Source organism: Poeciliopsis prolifica, unplaced genomic scaffold, assembly GCF_027474105.1.
Source record: "Poeciliopsis prolifica strain line A6 unplaced genomic scaffold, Auburn_PproV2 SCAFFOLD034, whole genome shotgun sequence".
Taxonomy (NCBI): Eukaryota; Metazoa; Chordata; class Actinopteri; order Cyprinodontiformes; family Poeciliidae; genus Poeciliopsis; species Poeciliopsis prolifica.
In genome coordinates, this window is record NW_026562409.1 from 2,156,767 (window position 1) to 2,175,343 (window position 18,577).

Genomic DNA, 18,577 nt, shown 5'->3' on the forward strand with positions numbered 1-18,577 from the left:
GGAGCCAACACAAGCTAAACTGCTAACCTGCCACAGATTTTTTTACCACTTTCTGCAGCACAGTTCATTAACACAACTGACACCGTTAGCAGAGGCAGGCTGGAACAATGCCCCTCCTCCCTGTCGCTGACTTGCAGGGGAAGGAGTTGTGCTCATTTTTACACATTAAGCCCAATGCTTATGACAAACTCCCTTGTCTTTCCATCTCATTAAAAAGTAAGGGGCTTCACCTGGTGGCACAAGCAGGTAATACAGAAAGTCTGTGGCTGCAGAGGAATCCTGCAGGAGGCATCTGCTGCTAAATGTCACCAAACTGACTGGAGAAAACTCCAGGCTGCAACAGCTGATTATGGCAGCTGCAGGTGGAAAAAAGGAGCACATTTTTGCCCAAAAACATTTTTAGATTAATCTGAAATTTTCTAAAAAAAAAAATACTTGGGAATTTCTGAGCTCAAAGTCAAAAATTTGCAAGGGAAAAATCAGAAGTTTTGAGATTAAACTCAGAAAATTTCTGAAAAAAAATTCTACGAGCTCAAAAAATGGTAAATTTGCTAACTCTAATTTTTAGATTAATTTCTCAAATTGAACATTTTTGAGTTGAAAAAGTTGTAAATTTGCAAGAGAAAAGTCAGAAGTTTTGTATTTTAATTTCAGAAATTTTTGATTGTATAACTTGTAAATGTTTGACCTCAGATTCTCCATCTTTAATGGATCATCATCAAAATATCTGATTTATTGCTGTAATATTTCTTGTTCAGTTGAGAGAAATTATCTCTAAAATTTAATGAAAGCAATTTAAACATAAACTATTACGTGCTTTATATCATACTATTCATCCATCTCTGCATAACATCCAAAGGGTTCAACCGTTTGATTCATAATTAGAAAATAAAAACATTATCAGCTGTTTCAAATAAATAGACCAATCATGAACATTCCTAATGTTCGGAGCCGCCCAATCAGAGAACGATTGAAACTGATGATTATGTTAATGAGATGCATTCGATACATTTATATTCGAACTGCTGACCTGACAATAACGCGAGTGTAATCCACAAACTGAAGTGACTTTTGGCTTTGTTTTGCTCTAATAAACGACCTTTTCTTGTGATTTTTTTGGCCGTTTCAGAACTTCTCCTCTTATCTGCAGAATGTAAGTTTTTGTTGGATGATCTGCAGTGTCCTGTAGTTTTACTTGACTGCAGCTGTGGCTCATTTCAGCGCCTCGCCTGTATTAATTTCATGGTCCACAGCCTCTGACAACCACCAGGCTGCTGGGAAAATCACGTGACTCAGCGAAAAAACTCATGATTCAATTATGGTTATTTGCCATTGAGGGGTGCAGTAATTAACTCGATCCCGCCACCCCAGCAATTGATTTTCAACCGGGTCATCAGGATGCAAGTAACCAGCACATAATTACCCTCCGTCTTGGTTTGTGCAGCAGACGACGAGCAGAAACGGCGACTAGTCAAAGGCTCACAAACACAATTACAATGATTCATAAAATAACCCTGCGCAGTGATTTCAGCAAACATTTAAACAGAAACTTTTCACGATGAGTCTGGCTGCATTTGCATTTTCAGTTCATACATTTTCATTTGTTTTAGGGCAGCTGTCATGCTGATTGTAGAAACTGTGTCAGATTTTGATGGGGCACAGTGAGGGTGGGGGGATCTGAAAGCCTTTTCTGTTGGGAGGAAGAAAAAGTGGCATCCTGACACAAAGTGAAGTGTCATTTTATTGACATTGTTATGCTGACAACACGTTAAGATTTGTTTTAAGAGTTCAGAAATCCAGTCTAAGATCCTCCGGGAGTCAGCTCGTGACTTTGCATAAATATCAAGTAATTAGCATTCAAGGGCGACGGCAGATTCTTGCTGACAAGTCATGGCTCAATCATTTTAAAAACAGCAGGCCCTTTGTGTTCGTGCTGCTGTGAGTTTGGCAGGTTAGTCCATTAAGCAGAGCGGAGCTACGAATGAAGGGAGCGTACAATACCACACAAACACAATGAAACACATTACGGCGTGGCGGGGAGAAGCCGTGCGTCAAGGTTACTTTAGCTTCACGTTTCCATCGGTTCTGCTTCCCGTCAGAATTTGATTTTACCTGCAGTTCTCTTTCAGATTCCCTTATTTAAATTAGCGTCTACCTTCAGCTTGGTTTCAATTTGGAGACAAAATGGTAATCATCAGCCGCACGGGGAATCTCGTTTAGCATTCACTCGCGCGTTTCTTAAGGTAGATTATTTCACATAATCGAATGAGTGGTCCTGATGCACAAAGTTACCTCTGTTCTTTTTGCACCGCTTGCAGCTTTACTGGAGCCTGATGTTCCAGTTATTGTTAGCCGGCTAGCCGACACGTCGCCGTACCTTCAGACTTTCTGTTGCTTTTTTGTCCTTTAACTTCTCTTCTGTTTGGAAACACAAACAAAGAATAAACACAAGTCCTCACTCTCCCATATTGATCTCTGCAGAGGAGAACAAAGAATAATAGAAACAGACATTAGAAGCATTCAGAAGTGGCTTGACATTGCAGGCTGCTAATGAATCAGACTGTAATTGTTCAGTCGTCTCAAGGGCACCTGTTAGGTGATTTTCTGGTTTTGTTGAGAGCCGCTCTGCCTTGCCGAGGAGAAACATTCAGTCTGCTCACTTTCTTCCCTTTGTTTGAACTCCAGAGCAATTTTCTGCCACTTAATAGATGTCTGGGCTTAAAAAGTAATTATGTTTGTGTCTTTGGGACGTGAAAACAATAAAAAGGAACAAATTGCTGCTCGAAAATATTTTGCCCTTAAATGAAGCACATCACAGGAATTGACATTTCTGATGGGTTTGAGTTTGGGGCTGGAACGATTAATCGAATTAATTGACTGGTGAAATAATTGTCAAATAATTTAGTAATCAATTAATTGCTAACTAGAGTACTCAGATCATCAGAAAGTCATAGGAATCAATGTTGGCACAAAACATTTATCAATTTGCTGGAAACCTAAGAATAAAGGGAACCTTCACCTTTTAGTAATAGGTTAGGATCAAAACAATTAATCAGATTAATTGATTATTGAAACAATCATCAACTAATTTGGTAATCGATTAATCATCAACAGGAGAATACAGGCAGTACATTTAACATTTTGCTGGAAAGCTAAAAACAAGGGGAACCTTCATCTTTCCAAAACGATTAATCAGATTAATCAATGAAATAATCGTCAACCTTAAAAAAGGCCATTTGCTGACAGAACAACACATTCAGAGCAATAATTAAGCCAAAACTGCAAAAAATATGCAATTTGCATTTAAAATATATTAAAAAACACCTTTGTCTGAAAATATGTTCAACAATAAACTCAAAGTTGCAGTTTTAGCCCCATTTGTTTCAGAAACTGTAAAAAAAATCTATTAAGCACCTTTGGCATTGAATTATTAATTGGTTAATTCAGAAAAATAATCACCAGATTCACTCTATTGATATAAAGTCAAGCAGAAAGACGTTTGATGATGTTTGACATATTTTGTAGCTGAAGTTGTTTCAAATGATCATTTGTTTACTAACACAATGCTGTTTTACCTTTTAAAGCAATAATAGTCATTTTTTTTTGTTTAAAAATGAATTTAATTGTTAGTTTATTTGGATTTTTTTAATGTATTTCTATATTTTTCCTAAACGTCCCTGAAAGCTCTAGAGAAATGAAAGTCATTCCTCAGTGAGAGAGTGATGCCTCGGCATGTAAGTTTACACATTCATGGTGTCACAAAGGCAGAGATGAAGCTTAAACCTCCGCAGAAACACTTCCTGGTTTTGTGACTGCAGGTGTTTCCAAACTGTCACTCCGACCGAAACCGACCGACACAAATCTCCCATCATGCCCAAATCAGATCCAAAGTATTTAAATGACCAAATGATAAAATTACAACAAATAAAAGTCATATTTAGTTACCATAAAGGGTTCTAGAATAAGAATTAGCAAACTTTATAATCCAAGGAGCCACTTTGGATCAGAACAGCCAATTGAAGTTTGTTTCTGCCTGCAAAACGTTACAGGAAAGAAAAACTGATCATTTTTTAGAAATACCTACAGAAGGTAAAGTGTTGTCATCTTTAAAGTCTCTGCAAAAACACAGTTTTCCAGTTATTATTGTTTAGATTTTAGTGCAAACATCTTGGCATACGTGAAATAAAACAAATTCGTAAGTAACTTTTCAGCAAGCTTGTTTTTAAGTCAGCGATTCCTCACTGTTTATGAAAAGCTATTTGTTTAGCTAGCAGATGATTAAACCTGTAATACGGGAAAAATGTTTTAATTGAAATAATCAGCCAGTGAATTATTGACTGAAAACAAACTGAGGAAAAGTTACTTGCAAGTCAGTTTTGTCTTATTTCAAGTGTACTAACATATTTGCACTAGAAACTAGACCAAAATACTTCTGTGTTTTAATTTTGTGTTTTTATAACTGTTTTTGGTTTTAAAATAAAAAAAATAGTTTAAGCTTTTTCAGCCATCTGGAAGAATAGCAAGGAAGAAAAAAACAGTTGATGGAGAGTGATAAGAATCTACAACACAAACTATCTGGATGACGAAACACGGTGGTGGCAGCATAATGCTGAGGGCTATGTTTCTTCACAACACAGATGCACACCACACTTTTCAGATTTTGCCATAAACTTTACAAAACTGTATTTTTTCCTGGACTTCCTGATGTTAAAACTATGAACACATCCTGAACCGTGAAAAACGTAAAGAGGTGTGAAAGTTTCCGCAGCAGTTTCTCATCTGCATGAGGCTGAAGATGCAGCGCTGCATATTTTCCTGATGAGCCAGGTGCATCGACGTATTGACAGCAGCTCGAGCGTCTTTTTTCTCTGCACAGCACTTCGGGACGGAAACACAGCTGACAGTTCGGCTGACGGCCACAGACTGGCCTGTAACTACATTAACGTCTGTGTGTGTTTTTAACACGCCGAGCGAAAATCAATTCTCTGTTAATGTGATTGAGGCGCCAACGTACTGAATACGTTTCACTGCAAATCAGGATTTATTCACCCTGAAGTGTCTCTTATTTTCCTCGAGAAAAAAATATGTATACAGCATGTTATATATTTTATGTAAGTCAACATTTGTGTCCTGCTTTTTAACTTTTTATTCCACATTTGCTCTGAAATAAAAGGGAAAAAAGAAATTTTTCATAAACAGCTCAAGAAAGTCTGAGAGAACAAACATAAAAATAAAGGATGAATTCAAATACATGAATTGTGAAATCGTAAATAAGCTAGAAAATGTTTCCAAATATTTTTTTCTTTCCATAGCAGCAGTAAATAATTAAACTCCTGGTGTCCATCAGGATGAACATTCAACTTTGAAAAAGTTCAACAATTTAATGATAGGAAAAGAAGACACTCTATTTTATGTTTTCTCACAAACAGAGGAAAGTCTGGAGTGTTTATACTAAAAACTCCCACATAAAATTAAAAGATGAAATAAAATAAATGAATTTTGAAATAAGTTATGAAATGCTTCAAGGTATTTTTATTATTTTTTTGCATGGTAACACTGAATAATTAAGCATTGGCTAAAATATCCCAAAACTTGATGGACATTCATAACATCTTCACTCTCGGTCAAGAACAACCAATCAGAGCCAGCAGGAGGGTCTTAACGCTGCCAAACAAACTCGTTTACAGGCTGCTAAATGTGCTAACGGCAGAGAAACAACTTATTATTTCGGGAAAACCAGCATTAGCATTCATGACATGCTCTGCTGTGGGGAACCAGCTGCTGTGTAGCAGAGTGAAGGCATGCACGAGGATGATTGACACCGCTAAGACCCTCCTCCTAGCTCTGGCTGGTTGTTTGTCATTAGTACAGGGAGCAGGCAGGTAAATGTATATTTTAGATGGAAAATAGACAAACACTCTGTAAGAAACAGTAACAATAATCATTCAAATCACACTTTTATTTATTTATTTTTTTACCAGTTTAAACCCAGAAATGTTCAAACCAGAGGAAACAGCGTTAAACAGACCAAACAAACAAGTTGTCCGGTTCCAAAGTCACAACAACACAAACAAACGGATCGGTCCGGAGCGCTCTCCTTCAGAGGTAGAACCGTTCAAACCGCACCGCCGCCCTGAAAGCAGAGTATTTTTAGGTGGCTCCGCTTCACAGCAGTAGCCGACATTAACAAGGCTTCCAGTTGGTGTTCCTGTCTGCGCCTCCAAACCGAGAGAGAGTCCACAAATGCTTGAAGATAAATTTAGAAACCATTTATCTCTGTGCTGTCTTTGCTAACAAAGTGCTTTAATTAATGGAAGTCCATGCAAAAAGCCCGAAAACCCAGAAATGCAAACATATGGTGTGGATCTGCTCTGAAGCTGGCTGCACAGCAGGTTCTCATGGACAAACAACATCAGAGAGGAAAACTCCAAAGAAACCGAGAGGTATGATGGGGAGAAGATGGCTCTTTCTACCGCAACAGGACGACTGAACGCCGTTTGCTCACAACTTCAACAAAAACGCAGCAGAAATCAGAGCCATCCCCACGGAAAAGACTTCAACGAATAATCAGGAAATAATAATGAAAATCTACGTAACATGTTGAATGCAACACTCTGCATCCTTGCTGTTGACCTCATGTTTATTTCTAACAGCTGGGGTTTCAAAGCCAGCATGAAACTGACATTTGCACCATTATATAAAAATATTCAGCAAAATCACTTTGTTTTCCTGAACTCATGCAGATCTGACTTAATGTTGTTTGTTTTAAAGGTGCGCTCCAAAATCACATAAATACTGTGCTCAGAAATGTAATTACAACGTTCATTAACCCAAGTACGATGCAAAAACCATCCCAAAGCATGATGCTGCCACCACCATGTTTCAGCTTCTCTCTTTCTGATGTCGTTCCACTGGCAGATTATTTGACTTGCAATGTGGGAAATGTGTCTTGTTATAAATGAATTAGCACATTTTATCACACATAAAAACAATATTTTCTGAAAACAAGTTCCTGTAGCTGTCTGAAAAGTTTACTCTAAGTTAGTTTTATTTAATTTCTGTTGAAACGACACAAAATGGAACTAAAATGGTAAAGTTTTGTGTTTTTGCAGCCATAATAACGGAATCTGTCCGATGCATCTGCAGCGTCCATCATGTAATTAAAGCTGCCAATAACGTGATTAAATACAGAACTTCCTCTGAAGAGGAAATGCTGGAAAAGTGAATAACTTCATTCCACCTTTCACCACAAAAACACAAAATCTTACTAAGTGTTTTTGGTCGAGTTTCTAGTACAAGTTAATCAAGTAAAATTCACAATACTTTATAATAATAGTACAAGTAAAAAGTGCATTTTTCCCCAAAAGCATCTATGTCTTTTCAGCAAGATATAGAAAGTTGGTTTAAGTCAATAATTGATCAAAATAAAGTATTACTTCCACTGGGAAATTATTTCATTTAAAACATGTGAAATTGATTTGTTATAAGAGAAATAATCTGACAATGAAACTAGGATTTCTTCATCAATATTAAGGAATACAAGTTGTTAGTTTGGTCTTCAATTGACCTTCAATATTTACACTAGAAACTTGACCAAAAATGTTTAGTAAGATTTTATGTTTTTGCAGGATTTTTACTCTTGGATTTTAAAAAATGTGGTCACACTTCCTGAATGTGGTCACACTTCCTGAATGTAAAATGTTGTAATCCCACAGCGTTGGCTCAGAACCTGCTCAGGGATTAAATCTTCCTCCAGAGGTAGCAACGCCACATAAAACCCCAAGCGTCAAATAATACTCATACAGAGTCTGCAGTTTTTATTCACAAGCATGCAGCTTTAACAACACGATGTAACAAGATTCCTGTGAAGATTTATGGGATCACATTACAAGATAACTAATGCTTATTGAAAGGACCTTTAGATGAAGTGCTGCTGTTTGACTCTCACTTCTGGAGGCTGATGGCTTCTGAGTACGGCCAAGTGACAGCTAATTTCCTATGAGACTGGAGGTAATGACCAGGCTGTGGCGAGGCTGTGTTTAATCTAAATTTATGACAAACGGAGAGAAAAAAAAGAAGACAGAAGAATTTTTTAAACTAACAAGCACCGACTGCTGGAACCAAAAATGGGATTTCTGATATTAAAGTGAAACATAAATTTGCAGGATTTCAGCTCCGAGTCCAGAGCATCGCAGCCATGAAGCCTCGTTCTGCTTTTTCACTTTTTGTGAAACGTGTTTGACCCCGAGTGCTTTCCAGTAATTAAGCAGGTTTATTATTACAGAAATATGCAGCAACACATTTAAATCCACTCAGAAACGCCAGAGATGAGAGCAGAGGAGGAAGTTTTGTTTTCAGGAAACAGAAAGTTTGCAACAGAAAATAAAAAGTAAAGAGGGGATAAAATAACAGAATCAAAAGGTTAAAGTACAAAAATCAAACAGAAATTATGAATCAACACATTACCGTGTTCAGTAAAACAAAATGAACTTTTTGAACTTTGTTTCTGAAATTGTTTGGAGTAAAATCGACTTATTCTAGTAAAAAAAAATGCAAAATTTTAGTTTTAATAAATAACTTCAGATTTATTTTGCCTGTTAGTGTTTCATACTCATTCGACTGGCATTTATAAGCTGACATGTTGGTTTCATTTGATTATGATGCTTTTGATTTTACTAACTGTTGTTGGTCAATTTACATCGGTCCTGTAACATGTAATTAAGTTTAATCATTAATTTAAATGATTCTACTTTCATAAAACCAACATATTAATAACTTTTCAGTTCTTGTTTTAGGTCAAGAATTAAGTTAATAATTAATAACTGATTTTATGTTTTTGCAGTGTAACGTGTTGCTTAATTTTATTGAGAAGATTTTTAAAGGTTAGTTTTTAAAGGTTAAAAAGAAGCAAATTAAATTGAAATTAATGTAAAACATACATATAAAAGTTGATTAAACACAAGAAACTCAAAATATGGATTCAAAGTTAATTGAGTGAAATTAAAATGTGCCACAAAACAAACAAAGACACAAAATTGGGAATAATAACAAACGCGGATCTCCAAAGAAAACTATCACTTCTTGCTCTTTGTTTTAAATAATTTCTTTGAAACATTTTTCAGGTTTTTTTAGTTCTTTCAGGATTCTTTCATCACCAGCAAATTTCACAGATTTACATTTTGATATTTTTGTCTTTTTATGAGTATTTCTAAGACTCCAGGAGAAGAGAGCTGAAAATTTTATTAAACATGAAAGAAAAAGCTGGAAGAAACAGAATGAATAATAAAAGATCCTCTTCAATCATTTTCTGTGATTTCCTAATCAGCTGGAATTTAAATCAAAAACAAAGTTTTCATTTTAGACACTTAAAAATAACTGTTTTTTGTTTTTTAGGTAATTTAGTTTTTCATCCCTGCGACTCTTTCTGCTCTGGAGTGCGGTGAAAAGATTCGCCCATATTACTGTAACATGATTTGATGTTATGTGACACGACATTATGTCATGTAACATTACAAGAGCCGTCTCCAAATAAACAACATCATGCTTGATTTGGTCATTTCCCCCGCTGACACCGCCGTCCTCCTGAATATTCCCCGTCGCTCCCGCCATCCGGAGAAAGACATACGAGTTCGTCCGCCAATCCATCTTCCGCCTTTACGGTTTGTCTCGCCGTCGCATGTCGGGACGTCGGCTGTGAAGACATCACGGGACGCGGACGGGGAGGTCAGCGCGCCATTAAATCTTAAAGCGAGCCGACGCCCTCACAGGGTGACAGACGGGGTCTCCTCACCGCCGAGAGACGGCATGTAAAGTTACGCCGTATGACGCCACATGCCAATCAGGACACAAAAATGTAAATAAGAAATAATCAGAGGAGGTAAATTAAACATTTTTGGGTCGACTACCCAAAGAGTAATTTCACTGAATGAAGAAAAAACATAAACAAAACACAGACAAGTCCACTAAGGCAGAGGATTGGGGCCACTGAGAAAAATAGAAAAAACAGAACCAGAATTGTTCAGGACAGTTTTCTACATGCCTCATCAGGGCCAGAGCAGATATAAAGAAAGAGAAAATTTACTGAGCTCAGATTTTTACCTTACTCAAATTTTGAGATTAATTTCAGAATTTATTGAGAAAAAATGTGAACATTTCAAAGCTGTTTGTTTGTAGTGGCCCTAATGTTCTTCCGTACATCTAAGCTGAAGTTAGAGGACTTGTTGTCGTCTACCTGCTGAGTTATTATGTGATTTATTTTAAGCATTTTTTTTATTTTAGTCTTACCAGAACTTGGACGTAACTTTACATTTTTTCCTGATGATAATTTTAAGTGTTAAATTTGATGCTCTGATCACAACTTTTACTCTCACTTGAGTCATTCTTTGGACAGTAACGTTTTACTTTTACTTGAATAAAAACTGCCGCTGCTGTGGCTCTAATCAGACGAGTCTGTGATCCTATGAAATGCAGTTTTCTTGCAGCCGAAGCGTGCAGCAGGTGGTTGAAGTGACAACAGTCTGCCATGTGGCAGATTAACGCTCCTCCAACAGTAAACACACTCAGTAGGGTATGATGCTTTAAACTGGGATAATGATGCAAAGAATTAGTGCTATATTAAAATATATGCAAAGAGTCCATTTAGCAAAATGAAGTGAATCAGCAATGAGAATCACAAAGCCATCTGCCCTCCAGTGTTTAGCTTGGTTGCTAAGTTGCTGTTGAAATAAGTCTTGTTTAAATGCCCCTCCGCCCTCCTGTACCATAATCGTGCCTTTAGAGCGCCAGACTGTGGTAGTGCATTAAGATAAAAGCGCTAAAACAGCATTTGTGCTGCATCCCAAATGGATGCTGCTAAGTGAAGCGGCGTGCTGCTCCAGGAGTGGAGGGATGATGCTAGCACGAGTGGGAACGCGTCGCCCGGCGGGGGTTTGCGCCGCTCCCAGGGCGCCGCCGCCTCGTATATCTTCCCCCCCGCTCGTCATTCTCAGTGCACGCAAAGTGAATTCATCACATTTGCTCATTTAGCTCGTATTTAGCAGCACAGCTCCATCACGATTCATGACATGATTTGTACATTTTGGGCTGACTTTGTTTTTGCAGACAAATGACTTTGAAGACTTTGAATCAAAGACTTTTTTATGGAGAACTGATGACACACAGGAAGAGGACTTGTGATAAGAAAAAGTCTCAGTCACAATGTGTGGAACATATAAAGGGCTGCAACTAATAATTACATCAGTAATCGATTAATAAATTATTCTGACGATTTTTCATTTCACCACTAAGCCTTTTTTTGATTTCTATAATACTAGAATTACATTAAGAAATGCAAGTAAATAAATAACACAATAACTCTTCTACAGGTAAGAAATGACCTAAGAAGCAGAAACAGCATTAATCTGTCTCATGTCTCCATTTTTAATAAATCTAAAATGCTAAATATTTTTACTTTTGTACTTGTTTGATCAAGTCAAATGCTCCACTTAATGATGAACTAAGTTAGTGGACTATTTTAAAAATAATTGATTAATCCGATTACTGATCCATATAGAGGTGGGAGGTAAGAAGCTACTTTTATTCAGTTCCAGGTCCTTGAGTAACATTTTAGGAGCAGATTTACTAAACTACTTTTTTACATACTGTAAGAAAATTTACTCAATGAAGGACAAAAATGTTTTACCCATAATTTATCAAACACAGACACATCGATAGTTTGTTAATGTGGGTTTGTGTTCTGTCTTCACCAGAAGTACTTTTCCTCCTACTTTAAGTAATATTACCATACAAAAAATCTTACAAAGTATTGTTGTCTATTTAAATATCTTATTACACTTCAAATAAAATAAAATTAACTTACAAGTAACTTTTCAGGAGGATGTTTTCAATAAACAATTACTAGTTCCACCTGCAAATTATTTAACTTATGAGATGTTTTTCAAAGTCATAAATGAAATAATCTGGAGACTTTAACAAACAGATATCTGACTGAAGATACATTTGTCTTCTCTAAAGCGCAATAAGATATCTGCATGAGAAACTAAAGAAAAATACTTTTAGAGTTAGTGTGTACATATTATAAAAGCAAACGCGTCAAAATAGGCAGGAATATAAAAAGGCACATCGGAGCCCTTAGAGGAGTTGGAGCATAAACTACTGTTCCCATAATCCAGTAAGTCACACCTTCAGCTGGAGAGAATGCTGAGAAAGACTATCAGCTTTACACCCTAATTCATCTTCCATAGACTCTTTTTCATCCCGAGAAGCTTAAAATGGATTAAGCTCACAGGCTCCGAGATGAAAAATAACACAAAGGTGCATTTCGCCACAAAGCCATCAATCTGCTTCATGTTAAATGACAGAGCTAATTACCTTGAGAGCTTGTTCGCCAGCGACACTAAAAGATAAACACTACTCTGCGAAGCTGAAGGCAGATGCCAGGAGATGTGGCGCCGTTTGCTCCCTGAATCTGTGATTTAACACCCGACCTGGCGGAGAACGCCCGGCGGCGCAGACCCCCGATCGCATCCCTATAAAACCCCAGAGGGAAAGTAAACGCGTTTGGCTGTTTACAAGTCTGCACCGCTGAGGGCGTTGGAGCATTGCATAATGTCGTCCTGAAACAGGGGATGGCAGAGGGACCTTGGCCTCTCTTCTTTCCCTCAAACGCAGCCGTTCACTGAGCTCCATAATGAGAATCCACCTCACCAAATCTTTCAATTCAAGGACTTGCTTAGATTGACTGTAATGCCTAAGTAATCAGCCTGTTCTGACCCACCTTGTCCTCGGTCGGGATTTATAGCAACCAATTACTGATCTCTATTACCCAGCGCGCCACTGGGATGGAAATGAGACGAGTGGACGGACAGACGGCGGGACGGAGGGACGGCCGGCGCTGTCCGCGCGGTCCGGGTGATGAGCCATGGCCTCCACCACTTCCTGCTTTCCGCTCATGTTTCATACGCTGATACAAGGCCAGCGGCCGGAGGCAGATCTTTATCGTCTCCCAGGTGGTAAAAACTTTTTCATTGCTCCAGTTGAACTGCCACGACGCTGTGGGATGTTTTTACAGCATCACTCACACTTTCTGGCAGCTCCAGTAAAAAGCCGTAAAACTTTAAAACTGCAACATGTAACTTTTATAAAGATTGTTTTTTAAAAGCGTCACCATGTTGCTAGTTTGTTATGAGACAAAAGATCAGCCTCCACTTCCTACCTGAGCTGCTATTACGGTCTGAATAAATGCACCAAAAACGACCAATCAGAGCCAGGAGGAGGGCCTTACTGCTGTCAATCATTCTCAGTAACTAGCAGGTAAGTATTATAAAGGTGAAGAAAACTGTTTCCACTGAAAAGGCCACCGACTTTCTATTTCAGGTTTGTTTTATTTTTCGAGTTTAAATTGCCATTAACTCTAAAGAGACCACAGCATCACAGATCCTACACCGTACACTGCTTTTTAACATATGCAACCAGATTATTTGTTACAGAAAAGCAAAATTTTAGCCTCATCATTTCAACTTTTGGGCAAAATTCTTTATGTTTATCTTTGTGATGGTAGGTCAATATTTAGCCATTTATGGCTAACTAAATGGCTTAAATGAGTTTTATCATCAAACTAAAAATTAATTTCATATAATATTTCTCAGATTTTACGATTATTTAAATTAATTCTCATTATTCCAGTTGCTTTATTTACTTTGTGTGAAAATGTGGCTTTGCAGACATTCCTCATCTGGAAGTACGGAGACTTTGGGACCCCGGCGTTTTCCTGCATGGTGCAGCTTTCTAACATTTTAACCTGCAGAAATGGGCAAGAGATCTTTTCTATTAAGTTTCCTGACTCGTGTTACTGGATCAAAGTTATGTTAATCTGGAGATTTTATTCCCACTGGATAAATGTTCTCAAACCAAAAGTTGATGCTTTAATCAAAGATGAGTTTATTTAAGGCTCTTTATACATATTTACCAGATTTAAAACAAAAAGAAACAACTTTTTCCTGTTATTCTTTTTTAACTTTTACCACCAACTGAGAATACTGCGTCCGTTTTCTTTAATTTTGTATATTCCTGCATAAATTTTCCCATTAGCCAGCCTTGCGAGTGAAATTAAATCAAACCCGTTGCTTAATTTAACGATTCAGGAACCCTTTTTTCACAATCAGCCTCGGGCTGCTTATATTCCAACACGCTTTTGTCTTCCGTGATTTGGAAAATTACCACAACAGACTAATTTTCTCCTCCAAACCAACAAGCTGGGTCTTCAGGCACTGTTGTAAATTATAGGAGGCATTAGGAAAAAAACAAGGTCAAAGGTCAACGTTGTTCTATTTTTATCCGATGTTAGCTTCTCCGTCATTTTAAGGATTTTTCCCCCACAATTTCTGCAGCAGTCAGTTTTTTCCATCTTATCAAAACAAAGAGAAGCCCTTTCAACAGTAAAGCTTTATATATTGTCCTACTCAGAAGTGAAAGAAAACACCGATGTGTGGCTGCATGCTCGTCATCGATTAGTTCTTTGCTGAAATATACAAAACAAGAGCAATCAGAGTTGTTTCTGAGTGTAAAACAGCAAACATGCCGCTTCTGCGTCTCCCTTTAACTTGGAGACAGGAGCATTGTTGATTCTCTTTAGAGATGCCTCCGCAGAGTGAAAACAAGCTCCTCTCTGACAACATGTGAGAAACCAACTGTGACATTCACAATGAGAGTCTCAGAGATGAACAGTGCAGCTGTGGGAAAAGCTTTAGTCTGTCGCAACATTTCATAAGTTTTAGATTGGATTACAGGTTTCATTAAACAGCGCGGCTGCAGCGGTTAGACATTCATCATGGCCGGTGGTGGGAATAAAAGCAGGTTGTCTTCATATTCGGGTAAACATCTCGGTGCAGCTGACAGTCAACAGGAACAACAAGTTTCTGAGGATTATTACCTTTGAGGAAAACAAGTTAAATTGACTCCAGCTCCCATGAGATTATTAATTTATTTCTTATAAACGAGAAGCTACAAGAGCTTGTTCTTATTTTCATCTGCAGCAGTAAGACGGCAGCCGCCACCGCTGACTGAGTTACCATCAGGTTTCTCTCTCGTCAAGCTGCACAAATATGATACTCAGGTCATAAAAAAATCTAAATTGCATTGTAATTAAAAAATATAGACAAAATAAAAATTTTATTAGCTCAACAACAAATATGTTTAATATAGTTATTGTTTTTCAACCATATGATTGGAGCAACGTTCGGCTTTCTAGTGTTTCAGGAAACCTGATCATTCATGGAGCTTCTTTAGAAATGTGAATGCTAACATTAGCATAGCATCTGTGCTGCTGCTGCTACATGTTTAGCATTGAGATGCTATGCTGGAAAGTTTCTGGACGGAAATGATGTAAGAAAAAAAGTACCAAAGCTTTTCTTTAAAGCATTTAGTCAAAGTTATTAAATGTGGTAAAATGTTTAAGGTGTTGAAATCAATGTAACGAATAAAAAATAATGTTGAAGTCCCAGCCCTGCTTTAAATATAACTGACAAAAGTGGCAGTAGCTGCATTTCTACTGGCTACAAAACCTCATTACTAAAAAAATAAAATACAAACAAATTCACAATTGCGGTGCTACCGCTAAATAAGAGATTTAATTAAAACCACACATGGATTCATTTGTTCACGCAGTAAGTCATTAAAAAACACGCAATGCCATCATTCTCCCAGCACTTCCTGTTGCCTTGTTTGTCGCTTCAGTCAGTAGTAACATCCGGTTATAGATCACATGTCTGATGCAATACATAAAAAGTGTTTCCATTGTAATTTTATAAAATAAATTTTGATGCAGCAAAAAAACACTTCTTTCTAGTGCAAAACAAAAGTTATTTCAAAATCAGTGTGTTTTCAAAAAGCAAGTTTATTTCTGTAATTTTAATTTGTGCAATTTTAAGGTCAATAAAAATGGAAAAGGTGGAGTTCAAGTACCTGAGGTCAACCATCCAAAGTAAAACGAGTTAATGGAGATGAAGGTCAGGGATGATCTGCAGGAATCAGTTTTTCTTTCACATCCTGGTGTAACTTAGAGGATCAGGAATGTGTCATGGTGTTTAGTTCGGCGATGGCTTTTCCTCATTATTCTCCTCTTTCAGCAGCGCCGTAAGTGCTTTATGTAACCCGTCCTCGGAAAGAGTCAGTGTAAGTAATAGTAGGTGATGCGAAGACGCTCCAAAGTTTCACCTTTCAATTTGCTGCTTTGTCTTCATCCAAGAAATCTGAAATGGCTGTTGATTCAACGGCATTTTAAAAGCTGCTAGATATTACCTGACCTCCGCATGAACTCTCTGACATTTCACGTTCTCAGCCGTGAATCTAGCGCAGACTTTCTTCCCACAGGCTGCTTTCAAACTGGATTTGTTACCGTCTCCAGCGTTCATTGAACTTTCCTTCATTATTTTCAGTGCAGACGGCTGCAATTAACAGAGGAACTGTATTCATATCACCCTGCTGCATTTTCACTCCACTGAGGCATCAAAACTACAGAATTATAAATCATTAAACCACATTTGAGAGTGGCTGTCAGGTTTTAAACTGCAGCGTCAATATGTACCTTTTTCCAACAGTCAAAGCAAACAGGCAGAATGAAGGAGAAAACAGTGATATCTGATAATCGTATTCTATGTTGTCGTGTTTTTCATCAATACCCCAAAGAAGTCACAATAGCAGCGCAACACGTTATATGTAACATCATTCCTCTTCCTGTGTTCCTGCAGACAGGAAACTGGAGGAACATAAATGGTCGCTGGTGACAGGAAGCGACTGAAACGTTATCTTCATTGACTGGTTGATGCTTTAAAAAAAAAACTGCACAGCCATTAAAAAACATTTCCGCTCCTGCAAATGGAGGTGTTCCCGTCACATTCCAGCCATGAAATCAAACAAGCATCTTCCATTTGTTTTACTTGTTTGAGAAACAAATCAGCAGACATCAGATGTGCATTAGCGTGTCAACATTTATTACCGTTCCTCAGGACTTCCTTCTGCCACGCAGACAGTACCATTCTCAACTTTACTATTTGTGTTACATTTAAAAAAAGGAACTCCTGTAGCTGTATTTGCCTCACATACCTACTTTTTCTTTCTCTAAGGAAAATATAAACTCAAGGCCCTCCACAGCTTTTTATGTGGCCCTCTAAACTCTAGATACAACCTTAGGATAACAGTTGTGTGCTTAAATATCATTTTATCAGTCACATCAAAGGAGTTTTAAATTGTATACAGTCAAATTACATCAATTAGTCCATCCAGTTTTTCACAATTTCACTATTGTGGAAATAATTGATTGTACTGAAACATTTTCTTGCCAAAATGGTGAAAAAACATTGGGTTTAAATGATGCCAACTCCCACCTGCAGGTGGCAGTATTTCTTACTTCTTCCAAAAAATACTGAAGTTCAATCAAAAAGTCTTTCAACAAACTTTTACCAGAACATAATCAGCTTTTTATTTTCCAGTTGATGGAGTTCATCTCTGTCCACTGCAAAAACACAAAATCTTACCAAGTATTTCTGTCTAAGTACATTTAAAATAAGCAACTGTGTAGAAAGATAAATCAGCTTGTTTTAAACAATTCAATATAGAAAAAGAAGCATTAGTCCCACTGGCTGGTTTTTTCACTTCTATCACTTCACTTATCTGTAACTAGCATTTTTAAATCAATATTAAAGAATTATTGACTTAAAACAACCTCCTATATGTTGCTGAGAAGTTACTTTTTAGTTAGTTTTGTCGTATTTTAAAGGTACTCAGAAACTAAGCAAAAACACTTGGTCAGATTTAGAATATTTGCAGCGTTTTGATGATGCTGAACACTTTTCTCTGAAAATATGCTAAAGGTATGAAATTATAATCCTTCAGTTGGAAACATCCAGAAAAGGAGCAACAAACAGAAAGAAAACCACGGCAAATATTAATTAACTCTTCCTCCCTTTTCTATTTCCTGTGAATTAAAAGTACTTCCACACTTATTCCAACCTCTATAAACTGTTTTGTCAGATGCATTCATCACCACAGCTATTAATACACACCTCAAGCATGCATATCTGTCAGAAACCAATTTCAGCCTTTATAATTACTCCCAACTTCTCCCCGTTTAAGCAGAAGGTCATGCAGGAACAGTTTGAATCGAAATGCAGGGAAGTTGATTGGATTAAACATTGATGGCACCGAACAGATAGAGGAAACATATTGACACAACAGGAGAGCTATAGCTTTCCTGCCAGACAGTGCGGAGGTGTTAAAGCCAAACACATAAAAAAAATCATTAATTATAGTACCCTTCATAAGCTCAACACAGACTATAGGCAGCTTTCTGGGTGCACACGATTCTGTGGTGAGACAGAAAATACATGTTTTAGGTGCGTCAGGTTTAAAATATCATCTAAAAGATGTAGTTTAGTCATTCAGTCCTAAAACTAGAAGCCATACACAATATAATTTCAAGACCACAAATGAAAGATCTTCATCCTAGCATATTACCAGAAAGTTGAGTGGAAGGAAAAAGTGTGGCATAAAAATGTGAAGGTATAAAATATAGAATGCACAG

The 18,577-nt window shown here is 37.4% G+C and overlaps 1 protein-coding gene across 14 annotated transcripts in view; it reads right to left on the reverse strand.

Annotated features, from left to right (window-relative positions):
* The window catches only part of rbfox3a (RNA binding fox-1 homolog 3a), a 514,332-nt gene that overhangs the window by 453,075 nt on the left and 42,680 nt on the right, over positions 1–18,577 (reverse strand). For 11 of the 14 annotated variants that reach the window (XM_055052121.1, XM_055052124.1, XM_055052118.1 and 8 more), the window contains one exon: positions 2,293–2,418. The exons of the other annotated variants lie outside the window; for them this stretch is intronic. The gene's annotated coding sequence lies outside the window, so the exon portion shown is untranslated. The remainder of the gene's footprint in view (positions 1–2,292; positions 2,419–18,577) is intronic. 14 annotated transcript variants of the gene reach the window in all.